Raw genomic sequence first — 17,011 nt, 5'->3', positions numbered from 1 at the left:
GGAGGGGTGCGTTGGGTGCGAACGCACCCCCCTTCAGATCCTTAAAAAAAAAAAAAAAAAAAAAAAAAATCAGTCTGCGAGCGACCTCAACGCCGGACGCTAAATTATTATTCTTTTCTATTTTTTTTTTCTATTTTGCACCAGGGACCCAAAAAATGAATAAATTAAAAAAAAAAAAATTCGCACCCCTGGTTCTGGCAGCAATGATTTTATACATATCTACTAGTTTTCTATACAGTGTTTACTATTTATCGACCGTACTGTACATCCGTACGATACGGAGGAGGGGATGCTCTAAAGTGCAGATTTTGGACATCCTTCCCCCGCTTGGTCACTTCGACGCCACCTCGCTGGTCATACCTCCCCCAGTCATGGACATAAACCGACACCCTTGACTACCAGTGGCGGATCCAGGGGGAGGGGCGCACCAAGCGTCCCCCCCCCCTTCTTAATTTCCACAGCGAAAAAAATATAGCTTCAAACGGCAGTTTTTGGACTGAAAAATGTCAAAATTTTCAAGCTAATTGTCAGCAGTTGAGCCCGATGCCCCCCCTTAATTTCCAAAGCGAAAAAATATAGCTACAAACTGCAGTTTTTTACTGTAAAATGTCACAATTTTCAAGCTCGCTCTCTTCGCTCGCTCGCATTGAATCGTTATGCAGTTCACCTGATGTTGCTGCCAGTAATTGCCAGCAGTTGCGCCCGGTGCGCCCCCCTTGATTTCCATGCGAAAAAATATGGCTGAGAACGGCAGTTTTTGGACTGTAAAATGTAAAATTTTCAAGCTCGCTCTCTTCGCTCGCTCGCATTTAATCGTTATGCAATACACCTGATGTTGCTACCAGTAATTGCCAGCAGTTCCGCCAGGTGCCCCCCTTAATTTCCAAAGCGAAAAAATATGGCTAAGAACGGCAGTTTTTGGACTGTAAAATGTAAAATTTTCAAGCTCGCTCGTTCCGCTCGCTCGCATGTAATCGTTATGCTCTCCTGATAATAATTGCTGCCAGTAATTGCCAGCAGTTGCGCCCGATGTGCCCCCCTTAAATTCCAAAGCGAAAAAATATAGCTACAAACGGCAGGTTTTTTTTTACTGTAAAATGTTAAAATTTTCAAGCTCGCTTGCTCCGCTCGCTCGCATTTAATTGTTATGCAATTCTCCTGATGTTGCTGCCCGGAGTAATTGCCGGCAGTTGCGCAAAATATGGCTCAAAATGGCAGTTTTGGGACTGTAAAATGTCAAAATTTTCAAGCTTGCTCTCTTCTCTCGCTCGCATATAATTGTTATGCCATTCACCTGATGTTGCTGTCTGTAATTGCCAGCAGTTGCGCCCGGTGCGCCCCCCCCCCCCCCAATTTCCAAATCAAAAAAATATGGCTACAAACGGCAGTTTTTGGACTGTAAAATGTCAAAAATTTCAAGCTCGCTCGCTCCTCTCGCTCGCATGTAGTCGTTATGCCATTCTCCTGATATTGCTGCCAGTAATTTGTCGTTTCACACCGTCATTCCATTATCCATTTATAGGGGGACAACTCCCTCCCACAACCTCCCCCCTTGCTCGTTCCGCTTGCCCGGGCTCGGTCGCGTTCATGACATCAGTGTAAGAATTATTACTAGAAGTTTATTTAGATTATACCATTTATAGGCAAATTGTTCAATAACAATTTACTTCAAAATGTACTGATACCTTAAACAAGTGGGACTGATTCAAGTTGATAAAACACGCAAAAAAAAAAAAAAACTTGCATCAAATTGCACTATTTACAACATCAAAATGCAACTAGAACCGGAATTTGTCAACACTGACAAATTAGGTGATCCGATCTCTTCGAAAATCAATGATTTGAGTCCTGATCCCAATAGGCATGACCATACCGGTTTCATTTGTGTCGAGGAGACATTGGCCGTGTGATGTTTGGATTGTCATTTAGAAAAGGAAGTCAGACTTGCCATCTTTGGTACCGAATTCCGTATCCACTAACGAAGATACAGACTGAAGTTTATTTGACCTTTGACCCCACTTTGCACACCCAAGATGCCATCTGAGCAAAAAGTGGTTATTTAGTGAAGTGATTATTGTAACATGCCCTTTGCGTGTGCAAAATGTGGGAAAGACAGGACATGTATTCACCAAGATACAGGATGAACAATTTGTGACCTTTGACCCTAATTTACCTACCCAAGATGGTGTCCGATCAAGTAGTTGTTTTTTATGAAATAATGTACGTGAAATGAACTAAACATGTGCAAAATATGGGGGTGATAAAGGCTGTTTTTCTTGAGTTATTGCAAAGAAGTTTCAGAAAAAAATATCATAAAACATCGAAGATAAGCTTTAATTTCAACCAACTTTTTTGACATGATGCCGACGTCGTATGAAGAAACGAATTGCACATTACAATAGCCCAAAGTCTCAGCTACAACATATTAAAATCTGGGAGAAATTCACAGAAGGGTAAGTGAGCTATAGTTCTCGATAAAGACAACCATGTCAATTTTCACATCTAGAAAAATTCCCTCCCATAGAGATAATACGTCATAACGAAGATAGAGAAAAAAAGTACATATGACCTTTGACCCCACTTTGCACAGACAAGATGGCATCTGAGCAAAAAGTGGTTATTTTGTGAAATGATTCTTGTAACATGGTCTTTGCGTGTGCAAAATATGGGAAAGAAAGGACATGTATTCACCAAGATACAAGATAAAACATTTATGACCTTTGACCCTAATTTACATACCCAAGATGGTGTCTGATTAAGTAGTTGTTATTTTATGAAATAATGTACGTGACATGAACTAAACATGTGCAAAATATTGGGCTGAGAGAGCTTGTTTTTCTTGAGTTATTGCAAAGAAAGTTGCAAAAAGAAAGGAATATCTCAATACATCGAAGATAAGCTTTAATTTCAACCAAGTTTTTGGACGTGATCCCGACATCAAATGAAAAAATGGAGGTCACATTGACGATAGCCCAAAGTCTCAGCTACAACATATTAAAATCTGGGAGAAATTCACCGAAGCATAAGGGAGCTAGTGCTCGATAAAGACCGTCATGTCAATTTTCATTTCCAGAAAAACTGCACTCCCATAGAGATAACACGTAAACTGGTCAAATTTGACAAGATTACTTTCAATCCATTTTTACGAGGTGATGCCGTCATCCAATCAAAATTTTGTTATACATTAGTGAAAGAGTATTTAATAAGCTACATCATACTGAAATCTGGGTGAAAATTGGCGAAGGATTAGTGCGATACGCTCGAGTGAACTTGAAACTTGATGACGTCATTTTGAAAATTTACTTTTTTTATTTTATTAAGAAATTTGATATCTTTTAATCATTTTTTCAGCATCGCCAACCCATGAAATGACATGTACATCTCATCAGCTTTCAGAATATAAAAAGAAAATGGGAGGTCACTGTCCATCCTGACGAGTAATATCGGATTTAACCCGTTCCATACTAAATTCTGAAATCCCCATAGACTTAATACACAGGCCACCAGGTTCCCGTATGGAACGGGTTAAAATTGGCGGTTTTTTTGGCATTGTTGCACTGTATATCGCCATTGACGCGCGCGCGGAATTTCAACTTTGACGGGCCCGTATGACGTCATATTGAGTCGGATTGACTTGAAACTTGGTAGAAATATTCCTTGACATTTCAGGCATCTGATCTGTGTAAAAAAGGTGGAAATTTCTATTGCATATGAGCTGTGCGTGCGTATATGCGCGCGCGCGTACGCGTCCGTCCAATTTTTTCAATTTTTCAAAAAATGCTCCAAATGGTCTGAAACGTGTGCAAAAAAAAATTTGAGCTCGATTTGAGCATACAAATATTTCAACGCGCAAGTACGCGCACGTTTCAAGAGAAAATGTGAATTTTGAGAACATGAGTAGAATGCGCATCAGTTGAAATATATGTGACGTAAATTTCATTGAAAAACTCTATTCCATTAATGAGATATGATTTAGAATGTGTTTTCATATAATGACGTCATAGTGACGTCACGTTCGACCAATCACAATGATACATTAGATTTGTCGTCTTTGGGACATGATACATATATGGTATGAGTTTGAAGTTGATACTCTGAGTACTTTCTGAGTACGTAGATACACAACTTTTGTCCAGAAATAAAGAAAGAAGAAGAAGAAGAAGAAGAACAAAGAATCCGTACAGATACAGAAGGTGATCCGAGAGGATACTCGGATCACCTAAAAAGTGCTCACCGTAAACGGAGGGGGACACTCCCTCCCACATCCTCCCCCTCGCTCACTCCTCTCGCTCTTGCTTGGCCGCGTTCATGATATTCAGTGCAAATATTAAAACGGGAAGTTTATTTGGATGATATATTATTTTAATTACCACACCCTCCCCCCTCGCTTGATCCGCTTGCTCGGGCTCGGTCGCGTTCATGACATCAGTGTAAGAATCAATGCAAGAAGTTTATTGAAATGATATAGTTTATAGGCACATTGTTCAACAACAATTTCCATCAAAATGTACTGCCACTTCAAACAAGTGGGACTGTTTCAAGTCGATGAAAACACGCAAAAAGCCTGCATCAAATTGCACCATTTACAACATCAAAATGCAAAAAGTTCTCACCGTGGGAGGAGGGGGGGGGGGGACAACAGGCACTTCCACACCCTCCCCCTCCCCCCTTGCTCGCTCCCTCGCATACTAACACCCCCCCCCCCCCTCCCCATCCTAGATATGCCGGTGCCCTTTCCCCGCTTGGCTCCCCTCAAAAAACCCGTAAAAGTCTAGGGATTGAGAACTTCCTATATTCCAAATGTCTGTCAAAAAAATCTCGTTACATTTAGTATCAAAACGCACCCCCCTTAAAAAAAAGCTAGTGACGCCCCTGGATCCTGATATGTTAATCGATGTTTTGAATATTGAATTGGATAAATTATATGGGTAAGAGCAAATAAATTGTCAATATATATTCAAAAAACTAAATGTATGATTTTTAGTAATTCTTTGGAAAATGTATGACCAAGCGTTGTGGGACCGGACGCGTACATGGAGTCACTTTGAAGGGAAAATCCAACGATTTAGCAGGTTAATTCTTACGCAGTTTTCAGAGTATGTTGTCTATAGTATATGAGGAGTCTATATCAAGTCTTTGAGGTAAAGGGTGCATATTCTATGTAAAATAGGTAAGTTTTCGTGCGCGAACTTAACTGTCCGGAAACCCAACCCCCCATCATACCAAGGAATGTTTATCTGAACGACACAGTTATTGAAGAAGTCTCTTCAATCAAAGTTTTAGGTTTGATTCTTGACCGTAAACTCACTTGGAATTTACATATTGATTCCATAAGCCGTATTATTTCAAGAAAAATAATATAGGTGTTATAAATAAAGTTAAATTTTGTTTACCCAAAAACGTTCTTTTAATGTTATATTCATCTCTGATTTTACCTTATTTGAATTATGATATACTCGCTTGGGGAAACACACATTTTTCACATTTGGAAAGACTACTTTTGTTACAGAAAAAAAGCTCTTGTATCATTTGCAATGAATCGTGGAGAAGTCACACTGATGTGTTATTTCATGAAAACAAAATCTTAAAGGTAAAGGATTTGTATTTTCTACATTTAGGACAATTTATGTATAAACTTGCCAATAATTCTCTCCCATTTGTGTTTGAGTCCATGTTCACCAAAAAAAAAAAAAAGATCTGTTCATCTTTATCCTTCCCGACAATCCAACTCATTTCATTTACCGTTAACTAGGACTATGTTTGCTAAATCTCTATTTTCTTTCACTGGCCCCAAATTTTGGAACTCTCTCGATAATAGCATGAAACAAGTTCTAAGTTTAAACACATTCACATTCAAACTGAAGAAGTTGTTCATAAATTCCTATATAGCTATATGAGTTACTTTTTAGTTACCACTAATTTTGAGCCTTCTTTTTTATTCGTTACACTCATTCCTTTCTTTTATCTACTAGTATTCCGTTCCTAAACATACCTCGGTGATCCATCGCACCATGTGCCTCGCGTGTGCTGATATGAACCCTTCATCTCTTCTCCCTTCTCGACTTTTTCCTGTCCTCATGTCTCTTTCTGTTTCTTCTTTCAAAATAATTTCTTCTTTTTCCTTCACTGTGTTCTTTTTTTTTCTCTCTATCTTTCTCTTTACAAGAGAGGTTGCTTGTGTTTGTCTGTCCATCTGTTTGTTTGTTTGTTTATATTATATCTAGCAAATTGCTTCTTCGATGTTATTTCGTCTTTTTATCCACGAGGAGACTGCAAAATACAGGCTTCGCTTTTCAGCCTGTCTCCTCCATTTCCTGCAGTTGTATATTTAATTCCATTTTCACTTGCATTTGTGATGCGTAGTATTCTTAACTTCACGTATTTTTCTTTGTTACTACATTGTATTGATATTGTGTTATTTTGTGTATGAAAATGTTTCACATTGCTGGAAATGAAATAAACGAAACGAAACGAAACGAAACGAAACTTAGGAAGTGCCTAGGAAAGACAGAATTGGTATTCTGACATTTCTTCCTAGGCACTTCTTAATGCAAATTAGGCCATCCTTATCCCCGCCAACGTCCTTTCTTAAGCCAATACGAAATGCCGTATCATAAGGAACCAACTAATGACAATCGTATATTACTATGACGTATAATACACGTGTGCGCGGCCGTATCCGGGCGGCCAGGGGAAGGGTCCGGGGTAATTGCCCTGGGGGTAATTGCCCAAGACCCCTTAGGAACATTTTTAGAATACCGCTTGCGAAAAAAAAAATCCTGCTTAGGAATAAATGATCTTCCGAGGAAGGATTTCAGAATACCACCCCTGGTCTACGATACTCTGTTGTAGCGTAATCTGTTCCACAACGCCATGGGTATTTTGGTAACTATAATCGGTACAGTAATACACAGCCCAGTTGCTGTAAAACCGCGACAGGGCTGTACCAGGATGGTGCACAACAACAAAGCAAACACAAAGCGAACATGTCGATCGCCTTGAGTTTTGCTACTTGACATCATTTTTGTTACCTCAAACTCATTAAAGACAATCTTCATTAATTAGACCTCATGTCTATGTTATCAATATTGACATACAGAATTCACAACTTACCAAAAGCGAAGATTATATTCAGCGTGTGCGAACGGAATATCGTCTTTTACTAACGGCCATTTTGAATAATCTGGAGTTCACGCGATCGGAGTGTCACAGTGCCGCGATACCCATTCAATTTGTAAAATCTCTTTATAACATTCCTACATAAGTGAGGTAAAATAGGAACCTCTAATGAAATATGAAAGATCATCTAAAAAGGGATTCAACGTTTAATTTGATGAAAATTGGTTTTCAAATGGCTGAGATATCCCAAAAAGTGACAATAAAAAGATATTTTATAAAATTATATCAAAAAAAGAATATATATATATATATATTAGGATCTCTTTGTTTCACCTCGTTTTTGGATATTTAAGCTATCTCAAAACCGATTTTCATCAAATAAACTTCTGATTCCCCTTAGAATTGCATGCTCTTTGACATCTCATGTGAGAGTGGTTTCTGAATATCTCGCAAAACTAAATCCTCAACTCAACAAGAAAGTACAGTCCCTTTTAAGCGATAGATTAATTTGAGGATGGAGATGGGGCCGGGACCCAGAAAAAGGCGTAGCTTGTAGATTGTGCCCCCCCCCCCCCCGACACACACACACACACACACGTGCAGATATAATATACAATGAACTTACCGAAAAGGAAGATATTCGTGGTCACTAAACCCAATCCATATTGCTTAAACAATTAACCAAATTAAGTGTAAAGTTTACACTAGACCTCATCCCATTTCTTCATAGTACATATTTGATTTCTTTAGATTACTCGAAGTTTTGATATTCGGTCCCCTGCCCCACCCTACCTAACATAATCATACCTCACACACCATGAAAACCAAACAAAGTTTACTGCATGCACCTTTCTGCTTAATGTTTGAATACGTTAATACAGCCAATGCGTGAAAAAAAAAAATCGGAAAGTTGACCTTTGTAATATGTGTATCAAAATCGATTAGATAATCTCTGGGATTTGTTTTTCATGAGAATCACTAATTTCAACTTATGCAGAATATGAAGTAGTCTACTGTAATTTCCTTGATAAGAGGTAATGCTTTGCAATTCTATGCATTTGTTGCGATTTCTTCAAAGCACTAATTATACATGTACACTCCACTCTGTTCAAACTCCATCTGTATTCTTCATTTCATTTTCATTTTATTTCAACATGGTATAACAGTAGGACCTTACTCATCACGGGTATGGCTGTTTCTCTGCAAGTCCGTGCATAAACTAACAACAACAACAACAAAAATAGCACAATAAATTCAGCATACAGCATATAAAATCCTGTGGAGAAAATACACGCACACACACACACACGCACACACACATACACACACACACACACACATATATATATATATATATATATACTCCTCAAAATAAGTTTTGTAATTAAAGTTTGATATATCATATTTCTCTTATACCTGCATTATCTTCATTAAGCCTCCGCCACGAAGTGGTGCCATACATAATGCTGTATGTTTTCGGGTTGTCCGTCCTTCCTTCCGTCCCTCCGTAATGAGTTTTGTGGACAGCATAACTAAAAAACCGTTTGAGGTGTACATCCTAATGGAACTTGGCATGTGTTTGTATTAGGGGGTGAATTTGTGCCTACCAACTTTTGGGTGCTCAAGCTCATGGTTAAAGGTCAAAAGGTCAAGGTCAAATGCTCAAATTTCACTATCTCCCCCATATCTATGCAATGCCTGAAGATACTGTATTTTCTTGAAACTTAGTGTATATATGTGTATTACCAAATTAAGGTTCTCTGGTGAAAGTTCGGGGTGAAGTTGTCCCTACCAACTTTTGGGTGCTCATGCTCAAAGTCAAAGGTCAAAGGTCAAAAGTAAGAATGTTACAATTTCACTTTATTCTCCATATCTTGGAAATGGTTCAAGGTATCTTCATGGAACATAGTATATATGCATGTACTGACTGCATGGCAGTGATTATCTAGGGAATTTTGGGTTCATGGGGTCAAAGGTCAGGGGTTAAAAGTCAAGGGCAACACCTCAAAATTGTACTATTTCCTTCATTATTTATGCAATGCCTGCAGGAGTATTATCATTATTTTAACTTGGTATATGCATGTATAACCCAATAGAGATCCTCTATTTTTTTTTCTTGCCAAAAAGGTCAAAGGTCAAAAAATCAAGTGAAAGTGCTGAACTTTACCTCTTCCTCCAAATCTCGGAAGTGGCTCAAGTTATCTTGAAACTTAGTACATATTTATGCGTGTTCTGCCTGACAGTGATTCTCTTATGAATTTTAGGGTCAAAAGTCAAGGGTCAAAGGCCAGATGAAAATGGTAACAATTTAGTATTCGATGCAGAAATTGCACTTTTTCTCCGTACCTTGAAAGTTACTCAATCCATAAGCTTATGACAGGGTCAAAGTCAAGTAAAAGTCCTAAAATCCCCAAATTCATGCTCTCCCATTTATTCTATTAAACCTATAGGTCAAGGAAAGTGAACATTCAACACATTTGTAACAAACATGTTGTTTTAATATTTGCCAATTTCGTGAAAATGTAATCACACATTGTCCACATGTACTATAGACCTATTGGGAGAATCATGCATTATGGCGGAGGCATACCAGTCGCCATGGCGACATTTCTAGTTAAATATGAAATCATAAGAAGGCCTGATAAATGATCTTTGAAATTACATCTCACTTGATATGAATGGTTGTTCTTGAAATGTGCAAAACAGCTGAGTATGGGGACAGATCAAAGGTGTAAAGTAGCAACAATTCTGCTCTTGATAATGTACAGTTATGAAAAAAAGGCCACAGGAATAAGCACTAGAAATGAGAGCACTTTCAAAAACTCCCATTTCCTATAGACATTAGATGACTTCTTGGTCAAGCTTATGTTCAATTTTAATCTGCAGATACTAGTGCAGTATTTAATTCATGGATGAAGCCTGGAATCTAATGATAATCTCACAATGCATTCTTTTCAAGCACATTCGCGATCCTTCCCTGAAACGATAAAGCAGATGGGAACTACATTGTTTTACATAACATGTTAACTTTATTCTACAACATTTCACATTTGACCTTTCCTCATACACAGTCATATACTGTGCATTCCAGGAATGCATAATGTAAACAAGTGAGTTGTGGTTGTAAAGAAAATAATCAGGCTTTCTTATGATGTCACATTTGAATGAAATGAAGTAGTTTTAAGAGAAATATGATACATCAAATTGGGCTTGCAGAACTTTTTTTTTGAGGAGTTTATACTGAACATGGGAAGAATACATAACGTAGACAAGAGACTGATATAACACAAATCAACAGAGGTACTCATCACATAGCATATTTTGCTTAATGACCAGGTGTTATCCTTAGTGTAAGGTATTACACTACAACTGCTGCTGTTTAAAATGAAACCTGAAAGTATTAAAATTCATAATTTTGATAATTAGAATTTCATTCCACTCACCCATACACTTTTTTGGGGGGCTCCCTTACGTAGTACGTGCACTATATCCACAGGCCCGCGGAACGTTTTTAGTGTGTTTATGTGTGTGTGTATGTGTGTGTGTGTGTGTGTGTGTGTGTGTGTGTTGATAAGCCATATCTGTTAGGGAAAAGAATAACTTGTTGATATGTGCTTTTATTGTTCCCTATTCCTCACTACAAGTTCATTAATCAAACACATCATGACACATTATAAACTGTGACAATGTTGCCTCCAGATGTGAAAAAAAAAAATATTGTCTAAACTGCGGTCATCTAATTTCATTTATTTCATCTTTCTTCATGCTGCAGCTGTGTTGTCGTGTAGCCTACGTGTCAAAATTTACGCTTCGCTCATTATAAACAATGAACAAAAAAGTCGATTAGGTTCGTGTTGTGCATCAGGTGTGGACCTTTTTTCTCTCATATTCACTATTTCCTCGTTATTGAATAACTACAAAAGCATTATATAAAAAGAATTATTGATGCTCACATGGTGATACAAATATTGACTATTTTCGATTGTTTGTCGCCATCACACGCTAACGCCAAAACAAAACAAACTCCACCCAGCAAGTAGTAAAACGGGAAAAGAAATGGTCTAGGTTCTATGAAACCAAGCACTGGAGAGAAAACCAAGGCCCAAATAGAAATGTGAATAGAGTGAAAGCACCAATATCAGTAGATCAGTGAAAGTTTGAGAAAAAAAACGGACGCTCCATTTAAAATCTTCGAATCTTTAAAGGTTTGGCGCTGTCATTGCTGAATGAGAAGACTACTATACAGTTCACTTGGACAACAATGTACCAAAAAAAAAAAATATAAGGAGAATTCAACAAAATTTCATTTTTTAATGAATAATACAGATTCCATCGATTTGTTGCCGACAAGCGTGAAGGGTAATATCTTCCTACAGCTTTCTGAAAGAGATAAGTGCTCTTCCATTATGCTAGAAAATGAAAACGTGTTGATTTCTTGGAATATTTTCTTTAAGCATTATTGTCGTCCAAAAATGACGTAAAGGAGTGTAGTTATCTCCTTATCCTGCAATGGCGGAACCGAAACTTAAAAATCATGATTTTTTTATTCGGTTTTAACCGTAATGGTATAGCTCCTTAAGCTTCAAACTGAGATCATTTTCCGAACTCCTGTTTTGTAAACTTAATCCTGGTCTTTATACCCGGTGGTGAGCCCTGATGACGCTAACCTAAACCGGCAAGTGATTCTTTTTCTTTCTTTTTAGTTGGTTTCCCTTTGACGTGATATCCCCCATTATGTATATAAAAAAGAGCATACTTCTCTTTTATTTACAGTTTCACATCATCCAACTGTGCAAACGCGATATTTACAACAATTCGTCATCCCTGATTATTTTGCAAATTGAACGCTCACTTTATGGAGCAAAGTATAAAAACAAAAATGAATAAATAGATAAAAAAGCGAGAGAATAATTATGTCAAGTGAATTTTGTGAAGTACTTTGATTACTGGAGTCAGTGATGTGCTTACAAACGAGCATATAAGCACACAAAACCAAAGGCTAAGCACAAACACAGATGTGACGTATTATCGATTTTTTTTTTATTCGTGCAAGTTTATGTGTTAAGTGGGGAGTGGGATGGCATAGTCCAGCGGCATTATGATATTAATACGTGCATCATGCAAATTTTTCAGTTTTGTCTAAAGGCACCAAATCTGACACACATTTATACTGATATTTTGTGAGTACATCAAGATATTTAGCATTTCAAGATATTGACGTCTTCTTCCGTTGCTGTGGTAACGATATAATTTCATATACTCCTATATTCCTGCTTTTATAGTATTATACGGTGTATAATATAAAAGCTACCTATACTAATTCATATATTTACTATTGCTCGTTCATATGCAATTAAGGTCCTACTCATTCAAGGTTATGAGAATGCAAAAAAAAAAAAAATGACAGTTCCTATATTAGCACTTGCATTTCCAGAAACTAGAATGCATTTATGATGAAACAATGTATAAAGTTGATAGAATTGCCTGAGAATGTCTATTTTATTGTAAAGTCGGAACTTTGTTTGCCACCACAATCATTGGCCATTGCATACTAGGCCATATATTTTCTCTGTAATATGGTGGCTGCAATGACAGTGACTTTGTAGAAATTAATGTGCAAGGAAATAAGAGCATTTCTATATCAAAACAAACTTCGAATGACTGTAGTTACACAAATGAATGAATCGCTCTGAAACTGACTAATTAACCATCTAGATGTAGATTTTTAAGGTAAAGGCCAAGTCTGATAGGTAGTTGCCTGGGTAAAACAGAATTGGAAAATTTTTATCACGTATGCTTGGCTAAAATCAAGAGAAAGTGCACGAGCCAAATTTTTCTAACTGTATACACCCTCCTCTCCGGAATGATATCACTTCACATGTTCATTTTACCTAGTTGCTTTACTATTCTTTGTTGTCTGTTGAATGGTAAACTGATCGTAAATAGAGGAGTCTCAGTGAATGATGTTCATTGTTGTCATGGTACTTAAATAATGTCAAGTTCAACTGAATATTAATGGGGAAACATATTTGTTTATCTTCGGAAGTATGCGGTGACTTACAACAGTGTACAATGCATGAACATTGCAAGTATCAAATTTTATTTTTTTCAATAAACTATTAAACCTCAGTTAGGTCCTATTAGAAATCATTAGGTAATATATGTACGTAGGAGAGGGTCCTTAACCAGATATTATTGATCATTAGAACAAGGCTTGGCATTAACTTTTTTTTTCTTTTTCTAGGCCTAACATCAAATATCATTTTTATTGCTCCTGAAAAAAAGGGATAAAAATGAAATAATTTGATAAAATATTAACAAATTACAATAAACCACGATAATTCTGTTAAAATTTGCAGGTGTATATACTTTGTACAAAATGCGTCAAATACCAAATGCGTCGACTACTGTGACTAAAGAGTTAGGAAGTAAAACATCGAAAAATGAAAGTTTGTATAATAATGTTTTGATGTTATGTTCTTGTATATCTAAAAATCCGCAAGGATGCAAGGGTTGCATCATGTAAAATTTGGATTCAGCACCCCGAAACACGTCAAAACTCAAAACCACTACTCCAAAAGAAAATGATAATAAATGAATAGAAAACAGAAAAAAGATCGCGTGGACGTTAAAACAATTAAGGATAGGTCGAAAATCTCACTTTGGCACCCAGACGTAGCATTATTGCAGAGTAAACAACAACAACAACAACAACAAAAACCAAACAAGCAAACGTTCACCACCAAACAGATTAGGAAAGTAACGTCAACCAGGTAAAAAATGACAATGAATGATGATTATAATTATGTAATGTAATTTATTTATAATATAACTAATTCTTTATATTTTTTTTTTCATTTTCTATTTTATATGCTCATGACACAACTTTATTTTACTCCCGCCCTGGAAATGACAATTTGAAGTATAATATTGAGCATGAGTTAGGAAAAGTTAATAAATGAAATAGTTAATAAATAAAAAGTTGATGAAGTTGTTATGACAAATAGAGTAAGGTTATTGATTTAATAGAGAATATTGATATCACAGTCGATTCACTTTGTATAGAACGATTAGACAGTGTTAAATTTCTTGGTGCTTATATTGACAAACATTTACAATTGAGCACACATGTAGATTATGTTATTACATGTAGTGAAATTTACAGGTGTGTCGGTATATTGCATTAAAGTATTTGGCCATCACTTGCTCTTATTTTGTATTAATTACTGATATTACCTAATTAAACACATTGTGTAGTTTTTTGAGGAACTTGATGGCTGAGTTGATGCAATGAACATAAGAGAAGAAACGTAATTGCACTGGTAGTGATTACTTTGCTCATTCAGCCCCTTTATTTAAAAATTTGAATATTTTGAATTTTCGTGATTTGTTTGTTTCAATATAGTTTCTAGAATCTGTTACCTCTCAATATTTCTCAAGTGTTTTTCGTAAGTAATAGCATCCATCATTGTGATACTTGAAACAGTAACTTATTTCATATGATTGAGATTTGTATTAATACAACTTTTGCTTTAAAAGATGAATAAATAAAAAATCTCTCCGCTGTAATCTTCATGTTGTTTGGAATTCCTTATTGAATAATACACAGTCTCACAAGCATTCAAAGATGGTCAACATATCTATTACAAACTATTTTCTTGTTAAGTAATGGACATTATTGCTTTTGTAAGCACATTTTCAAAGGATTGTTACATTTCTATATTATGTTTTGATGTTTGAAAATATAAAACACTCAATGTGCCTTTATAAGCACTTTAATACATACCTGAGAGAACTTATTTCATACAAGGCCACAAGGTGTTTCTCTAGTTCTCTTTTTCATTGCCATGTACTGCTTGATATGGCAAATATGTAAACTCTAATTTTGTTTGCTTGAATTATGTGATCGATTACGCTTTAATCGATTTTTTTTTTTTTTTTTTGTAACCACTGATTTTTTGGGGGGAATAAATAAAACGAAATGTGCGTCCCGGAAAGAATTTGCGTTTTCAAATACATCGCATATGCAATTTTTAGTGATTCAAAACCAAGCACATACCCATGGCACGCTAAGACTTCCAGCATGGTGTTGCCATGACAACTGTGTCTTGCCGGGAGATTGTAAAGGGTCAGTGATTGAACTTTGAGCACTTATCCATTTGTGTTGCAAATGATTTGATGTAGAAATGCTGTTATCTCCTCGCACAGCAGTATACAAAGTGTAGTTGCCATGGCAATCACCGACCAAATGTTGATGGCGGCAAACAAACTTTTAACTCGAAACAGACATTCTCAGACACTTCTATAATGTTTTTACATTGTTTCATTATGCATAACGTACGGTATGTAAGTTTTGGGAACAATCAAGTGTTTCCATAGCAATAGCCATTTCTGAGTATTATCCTCACCTTGAATACCTAGGACTTAAATTGCATTTTAATGAGTAGTTTCAAATCCCATATTTAGTGACTTTTATTACGTTTCAGTATTAAATTCCAGTACTGTCACAATCGCAAATATGAGGGGGGGGGGGGGAGGGTTAACGACAAAAAAAAAAGATTTACCATTGCAACTGAAGAAGATGTCAGATTTTTTAAGGGCGCAAGACCTCAATCTATTTAGAATATAGGGCCTAGCAGTCTTATCTGCGCCAAATTTGGTGCTTTCAGACAAAAACTATTGTTTGACGGTGCCGCCGGGCCAGCGGAGGGGGAGGGGGTAGAAATGGATGTGAATAGGCCTATTCTTACCGAGGCCTTTAGATACCTAACCGAAAAGTTAAGCAGTCTCTCATATTGCGGTATATAGGCTTTCATAACTTTTTATCTGTATTGATTCCATTCGTGTTTTTCGTTCCACCTATTACAGATGGCTGATTTGACGTCTACATTTTCGAAATCATCCTTTCTTACAATCTTTGTGGGATCTGTGATCGTTTTGTCAATTTTCCTCAGCCAATATTCAATTGGTTCCAATCGGGAAGAATTCCGTCCACCGCCAGCAGCTTCTGCTAATAGCCAAGTAAGTAAAAAGGAATTGAAAGGTGAACATTGGTTTATCGAAACAATGATTCACAGTATGGCAATCAGGTGGTTGACCGCAACTTTATAAATGGAAAGGTGTGTGTTCGTGTGTGTTCGGAGGGGGAGGGGTCATACTGTTCGTTATTCCGAAGGTTCGTTTTCTGATGGTTCGTTAATCCTAAAAGTGAAAAAAGGTAATCATTCCGAAGGTTCGGTAATCCTAAAATGAAAAAAAAAATAATTATTCCGAAGGTTCGTTATATTTCATAAACGAAGTAAGATTCGTAATTCCAACTGTTTGTTAAGTACACACCTTTTCATTTTCTAGTCAACGGACCTTTGGTATTACGAACCTTTGGAATAACCTTTCATAGCGCCAATAAAATAATGATCAGATTAACAAACCTCGTTTTACTTTGGTATTAATTAACATATTGGTATGGGAAATATGTGTATTTGGAGAAACAAGCCGTCGAAAGAACGAACCTGGATTCATTGTCGGATTAACGAGCCTGATGAATAACGAATAGGAGGGGGTGGGGCTTTAAAAGGGAATCTCTGGCTTAAAGAAGACTTGTGTTTATCTGTTATGGGGTTTTTTATACATGTCACTGATATGGCCATAGCACAGTTACGATTTCTTTGAAGAGAAAACAATGATGGATGGCGTTTGTCGTGTATACAAATTCCATCGCAACTTCCGTCAGTGTTTTGTTTTGTTTTGTTTGGTTTTGTTTCGTGGGTTTTTTTTTTTTTTTTGCCTTTGTTTTTTTTTTGGGGGGGGGGGATGGGGGCATCCGAAAAAAAAAGAGACTACTGCTGGCCTGCTTAGTAACAGACATGCTCGTCAGCATATATGTGCACAGAAG

Source organism: Diadema antillarum, unplaced genomic scaffold (assembly GCF_040938485.1).
Source record: "Diadema antillarum isolate AM-2024a unplaced genomic scaffold, OU_Dant_1.0 seq00000094_RagTag, whole genome shotgun sequence".
NCBI lineage: Eukaryota > Metazoa > Echinodermata > Echinoidea > Diadematoida > Diadematidae > Diadema > Diadema antillarum.
Note: the sequence above shows the minus strand (reverse complement) of the source record.